The sequence below is a fragment of the Musca autumnalis genome, unplaced genomic scaffold (assembly GCF_047663935.1).
Source record: "Musca autumnalis isolate F117 unplaced genomic scaffold, ASM4766393v1 scaffold_2, whole genome shotgun sequence".
In the NCBI taxonomy this organism is placed as follows: domain Eukaryota; kingdom Metazoa; phylum Arthropoda; class Insecta; order Diptera; family Muscidae; genus Musca; species Musca autumnalis.
The window spans coordinates 43,904,634-43,912,148 of record NW_027411755.1 but is presented as its reverse complement, the minus strand read 5'-3'; positions in this window follow the sequence as shown (position 1 = coordinate 43,912,148).

The window sequence follows — 7,515 nt, the reverse complement described above, 5'->3', positions numbered from 1 at the left end:
AACCGACTAGACCTAAACCTGGATATTCTGGATTTGGATAGTTAACAACATCGGGAGCGCCGTTTTATGGAGGCTGTATAAAACGTTAACCTTTACCGATAAATTTCTGGAGGAAAGTTTCGTAACTCCAGCGAAGACTAAATACCAAATTTCAGTTATTCCCATTGGCTAAAACCGAAAATTGGGAGGGATCTTTCTATGGGGGGTATACAAAGACATGGAGCAATACGGGACATTTTCAGGTGGAAAATTTTATACCACCAACGGAGATTAAATATTAAATTTCATCCGTTGCGATGGGATATTGATGACACAACCTTAAAATACCGAAAAGCGGAAAGTACGCTTCTATGGGGTTATTTGAATTAAAGGGCTTATACTGATAATTCTCTTCTGCAATATTTTATACACCCATGGCAATTTAAATACTAAATTTCAGTCATATCGGTGGTATAATGAGGCCACAACTTTCAAAACACCGTAAATCGGAAGGTACGGTCCTATGGGGGTGTTTGAGGACGTCGACCTTTACCGGCGCATTTCGGCTGAAATATTTCATACCTCTATCAAAAACTTAATACCAAATATCAGCTATTTGGTGGAGAATGAGATATATGTAGAAAATGGGAAGGTACCGTTCTATGAGGGCAATATGAAAACATGGACCTATACCGACAAATTTCAGGTGGAAAGTTTTATACCCTCAACGAAGACTTAGTACCATCTTGTAGCCATTTCCGTGTTATAATGAGGCTAAAACCTTCAATATACCGAAAATTGGGATATACCGTTCTATGGGGGTACCCCCCAAAACATGCACGTATACCGGCAAATTTCTGAGGGAAATTTTTGTAGCCCTGAAAAAGACTAATACCCTGTTTCACTAAGACGATTCGAATACAAATTCGTTCGAATTACTACCAAACTTATGTTTTTTGATAAATATTTGATTTATTTTTGTTTTCAATCAAAGAAACATTTTATAAAACAACAGGAGTTTTGTAGTAATTCGAACGAATTTGTATTCGAATCGTTTTAAAGAAACAGGCCATACATAACAATTTTCAGCCACTTCGGGTGAATAATGAGGCTAAAACCTTCAAAATACCGAAAATCGGGCGGTGCCGTTCTATGGGAGCTATATTAAGACGTTGATATATATAGTTTATAGCCACAACGAAGACTATGTACCAAATGTTAGCCATTTCGGTGTTATAATGAGGCTAAACCCTTAAAAACACCGAAAAATGGGATGTACCGTTCCATGGGGTGTACATTAAAGCGTGGACCGATACAGATACATTTCTGGGAGAAAGTTTTGCATCCCAGAACAGGACGAAAAAATTTCAGGCATTTTGATAGTATAGTATAGCTAAACCTTTCAAAAATACCGAAAATTGGGAGATATCGTCCTATGGGACTATATGAGGGCGTGTGACCTATACCGACGAATTTCATATGGAATGTTTTATACCCCAAGTGAAGACTAACCACCAAATTTCAGCCATTTCGGTGGAATATTAAAGCCACAACCTTCAAAATACCGAAAATCGGGAGGTACCGTTCTATGGGGGCTATATGAAGGCGTACACCTATACCGACAAATTTCATATGGAATGTTTTATACCCCAAATGAAGATTAACCACCAAATTTCAGCCATTTCGGTGGAATATTGAGGTCACAACCTTCAAAATACCGAAAATCGGGAGGTACCGTCCTATGGGGGCTATATGAAGGCGTGGACCTATACCTACAAATTTCCGGGGGAAAGTTTTATACACCCAACGTAGACTAAATACCAAATTTCAGCCATTTCGGTGGAATATTGAGGCTAAAACCTTTAAAATACCCAAAATCGGGAGATATCGTCCTATGGGGTCTATATCAAAACCTGGACCTATATACACATTTTATGGTAGAAATATTTCTTAGCCTGTGGAAACACATAATACAAACTTACAACCGATTCTGTGGTCAAATGGGACTAATACATTCTAAATATCTTAAAGTGACGCGTACTATATGTGGGGCGTTATATGGGGACTCTACCAAAACGTGGACCTATATAAACACACTTTGGTAGAAATATTTTTAAGCCTCTGGAGACACAAAATACCAAATTACAACCAATTCGGTGCTCAAATGGGACTAATACATTCAAAATATCTTAAAATGACGCGTACTATATATGGTGCCTTATATGGGGGCTATACCAAAACGTGGACCTATATAAACAAAATTTGGTAGAAATACATAGCCCGCTTTCAATACCAAAAGTCCTACATACATATAATAGATTTTACCAAAATTTATCCATCTACTTCAACAGTTCGGAAGCTGGAGCGATTTCCACAGACGGACGGACATGGCTACATCGATGTAGAATTGCACGCTGATCAAGAATATATATAGCTTGTGGGGTCTACAATGATTATTTCGAGTAGTTACAAACGGAATGACAAACTTAATATACCCCCCATCCTATGGTGGAGGGTATAAAAATGAAAAACAATTATTACAATTTTTTTTAATTTTTTTTTCAAAAAAATTTTGTTTAAAAATTAAAAAAAAAAAAATTGTGTAAAAAAAGCTATAATTCATATGGAAAAACGGCAGGAAACCCCACACATAAAATAGCACACATTGTATAAACGTTCTTCTTCTTAATTGATAATTATGATATATAGATATGATGAAGTAGCATCCTCGTTTGGGAGGAGACTAAGGGCCGTGTATTTTGTTCGTTGTTTATATTGTATGATTTTTCAGGGCGGAGTTAATTCAGTGGTATCCCAAAGTCTTCTGGAGGGTTTAATGTTTTCCGTCTATTTTCAGCCACTACTCCAGGAGTTCGGACGCTTTTTGCTGCAGTTTTACTTAAAGAAAGACGCATCTACCTGTTGGTCAGCGAGACATATTTTATTTCCACCTTACCACCCATATCTGGGAAGCATTCCCCTATCCGCCACCTGGAGACGCGTCCAATAGGGGTTACAGGTTAAGCAAATTTATTGAAAGCTTTCTTAAAGGCAACAATTCTACCTACTTAGCAAAAGATGAATGGACACAATATATGATGTTGTTTCCGAGAAATAGCTATTTCTTTCTCCAGAAATGTTCTAAAAATACATATTTTCCATATTTTAGGAGCACGCCGCAGCGTACCCACCCCTTATAATATGTTGACCTAATTTGTTTTTGTTTCCTTAGTTGCAATATGTTTACTATCGAATGCCATATAGAAATTAACAATTGGTGACGACAAAAATTGTGGTTTTGGTCAGATTTCTGAACCATTGCGGGTCGAACTTTTTATACCCTCCAAATAAAATGGAAAAAATTGTTTCTTATGGTTTATGAAAGTACTATGCCCATGAGACATAGATGTTTCTACCCATTAAGAATCCGAAATACCGAGTTACAACCACCTCAGTAGAAAAATTCTTTAAAAGACTTCACATCGGGCGGTATCCTTTACCATCCAATCTGGGAACCTGCTATCAGAAACTAAAGACAACATTTCAGTCATTCTGGTTAGATAATGTGGCTAAAATCTTCAGAACATCGAAAGTGGGGAGATACCGTTCTATGGGTCTATATCTAACCGTGGATATGTACCGACCATTCTTACTTAGAAAATCGGGAGGCAGATTCTATGGGGGCTATATCGAAACATACACCCATGCTGACAAATTCACTGCAGGAATGTTACGTATTCCAAACGAAGACCATATACGGTATTAACCCATTCCTTTAGGATAATGCGTCTAAGACCCTGAAAATACCAATAATCGGACGGTCCCGTCTTTGGGGGTTATATCAAAACTTGGACCAATACCGACAAATATCTGGGGGCAAGTTTTGTAGCCAAAATGAAGGCTAAATTCAAATTAAAGCCATTTCGGTGTGACAATTAAACTAAAACTTTGAAAATACCGAAAATCGGGCGGTACTGTTCTGCTCTATCAAGACATGGACTTGTACTGACAAATTTCTAAGGAAAAGTTTTGTAGCCCCAATGAAGACCAAGTTCAGCCATTTCGGTGTGATACTGAGGCTAAAAATACAAAATACCAAATATCTATTACTGTCGTGTATACCGGTTTTATGAAGGGAGGTGCTGTAAAGTTAATCCAAGTGCACCAAGGGACTATAGACCAATTAGCCTTTCTTCTTTTCTACTAAAGTCCAGAGAAAGACTATTGGACCTTGAAATTAGTTCCAGCTTATACCCGGCCAATACTGAGAAACACAACATTCCTATACCAAAGGGAGATCTATTGAAACCACATTACACGACCTAGTGGGGTACATCGACAAGAACATGGAGACATCGGACTTCACACTGACTGGCTTTCTCGATATTGAAGGAGCGTTTAATAACGTAAAGCTCGAATCAATTCGGCCTTGGGAGGGTCGGGTGTCTCCTCTACAGTGACGAGAGAGTGAGATGCTTAAAAGCAGAATCATAAACTCAAGATCATTTGAGAGTTACATTAAGAAATCGGTTAATAGAGACATACTTCAGGGGGAGTACTCTCAACGCTAAATGAGATACTGAAGGATTTCGAAAACTTGGGAACTAAGATCATTGCCTATGCCGACGACTGTCTGTCAGAGCTTATGCAGGGCGCTCTCTGTCGGCTATATAGATGGGCCAAGCTCAACGGACTTAGCATAAATCCGACAAAACTTGATCTCGTACTTTTTACAAGAAGGAGGAAAATCGAAAACTTCCCACGACATATTTTGGATGGTATACAATTAAGTGTAGAATTAAATATAGAATTAAGTCTTTCAACGGTTGCAAATATCTCTGTTTAATCCTTGACCATCAATTGCGATGGAATAGGAACATTGAGCTGCGCGCAAGAAAGATTTAATCGCACTTTACACTTGTAAGAATTCAATAGGTAAATGTTGGGGGCTAAGACCTCAAGTTATACATTCGATATATAAAACTGTGGTCTGTCCCGTCTTGAAATATGGCTGTCTTGTACGGTGGCATGCGCTTTGTAACAAGTCAAACCAGACAATGGTGGATAAAGTACAACGCGCAGCATCAATCCTCATCACCGGCGCCGTCAAAAGCACACTGCACGGCTACGCTTAACGCAATGATGGATATTAAACCATTAAATATTCTAGTTGAAGACATTGCACACAAAGGAGACTGCCTGGGCTCCTTGGAAATCAGTGATTATATCTCACCAATACTGAAATATTGATTCCAACTGTGAGTGACTGGACTTCCACAAAGCTTGGCCATCTATACAGATGCATCCAAGTGAGATGAGCGCACAGGCCCCGGACTCTTCTGTGATGGGCTCGATGTAAGCCGGTCTAAATAAATTGAACCAATTCTGTAGCGTCTTCCAAGCGTTTCTAGCTAATGTAAAGACCTTAGAACTGATTTAGGTCATCTTGTTTGTGGAATGTCAGGAGACATTCAGACACTCAAATCCTCCTCTACCAAGTCCAAAACTGTTAGCATGTGTAAAGAATTTTTGGGAAGGCTGAAGAACGAAATCACTTTTTGCTGTATGCCGGGACACTGTGACATTGTTGGAAATAAATTGCCGATGAACAGGATAACAGTCTCTCAATATTGAAATTAAGTAAACTGTGTACACCCGGTGTCACTTCACCAATAAGCTCGACAATTTCTACACCGATCTATCAGTATTGAAATTGAGTAAACTGTGTATGCCCTATGTAACTTCATTAATAAATTTGACAACTTCTACACAGATCTATCTGCTCATAACTGGCAGAACGAGCCCTGTTGTAGGATCTCGAGTCTTATCTGGCCAATTATATCGAGTCGTAGAACTTCTTCCTTATTACTCCTTAACAATGCTGAGATCAGAAGGTGGGATAGTAGTGTCGATTACAGTAAGCTGTGCAAGGATGAGGAGGAGAAGGAAACCATTGAGCACCTACTATGTAATTGTCCAATGTTAAACAACACAAGACACAGACTCTTCGGCGAATATGAGCTCTATTCTAACTTATCATAACCCCTTATGTCATTGTTATTTTCTCATGAAGTCTTTAATGACGATGGGGAAGATTCTCCAAGCTTAAAAGCGAGGGAAAAAGACGATTTCCTCCGTCTCATTCTTAACTACAATCCTTATGGTTTAAACACCCTTTCATTCTATATTTTCTTGTCTACTTACAGAATGAACACAATGGACTTTTGGTCTCTGATTGGAGCGGCTGCATTAATTACAGTTACGCGTCTACACAAATCAAAATTCTAGTTGGTTTCTAATATTCAATTGCTTTTGTTCTAAAAAAATAAGGGATTTGATATTCGAGAGTTTTTTGGAGATGGCTTCTATGTCTTCCTCTCGATATGTTGTTGAAATTTCAATAAAAGGTTCTAATCTTGCCTTCTATTTCTAACATAGTGGGGGAAAGTAGGAGTTCGACAACAGCTGATCAACAATAATTCGGATTGATGTACATTATGCGAAGCACTAGCTTCTTATGACCTCCATTTATTTAAGGTTGTTCGTTCTGAAAACATTTCATTTACTCAACTTTCGAAGACTTCCAAATCGCATCCACAGGGATGAAAACCATTTCGCAACCTTTCGTAATTTTACTTAGACCAATTACTGTATTGTTATAGGATCCGATGTAAATATAAGCCGTACTTGTATATTGTTATGGATTAACTAAAGAGACATTTCTTGTCAGGCCGTGACATCTATACTGACAACTCAGCAATTTTCAATAAAAGCAACATCAATTCATGTTCTAGGACTCAGGGTCACATTTGTATATAACCGATACTTGAAATATTTTTTGGAAGTTTACTTGGAAGAAACTCGTATATTCTTATTTTTGGAACATAAGCTAAGGATATATTAATACAGATCACTAGTTTGACCTTCTGACCTTTGTTTTTGAACAATGGGTTTGGTTTCTCATGTTAATTCTATTTTCTTTCCACATTCTGATAGAAGGTGTCGTCCGGTCAGATTTGTCGCCGATGGCTTCCTTAGAGATAGAAATTTTGTAGATCTCTAGATGCATCTTAAACGGATGGACTGACCCACTTAAGGTTTTCTTAAGTATGCCCATCAGACAACCATATCATAATTGCTGATTCAAATCTACAGTTTTTGTTACAAACATTTTTATCCCACTGTGTTATCATTCGCTACAGTTTCCATTGACTCTTTTCTTGTCACTGCTTCCTACCATTTGTGAAGATTATCATTTGTTGCCATTGTTGTTTTTGCTGTTGTTATTGGTGGCTTGTTTTTAAAAAGCAAACATTAATCAATTGGATACCTTTAAATATTATTACTGAACTAACTTCAAAAAAGTTTGTTATAATTTTTGCATTTTGTCCAGAAATGTGTTTAAGGGACCAGTGATGGGTAAAGAAATTGCGTTAACCGAAACGAACGAACTTGTACATTTTCAACAAAGTTTAAAGTTGTTGCATGTAGAGTGAATTCTTTCAAGTTGTTAATGTTGTTTATTTCATGGGCTTT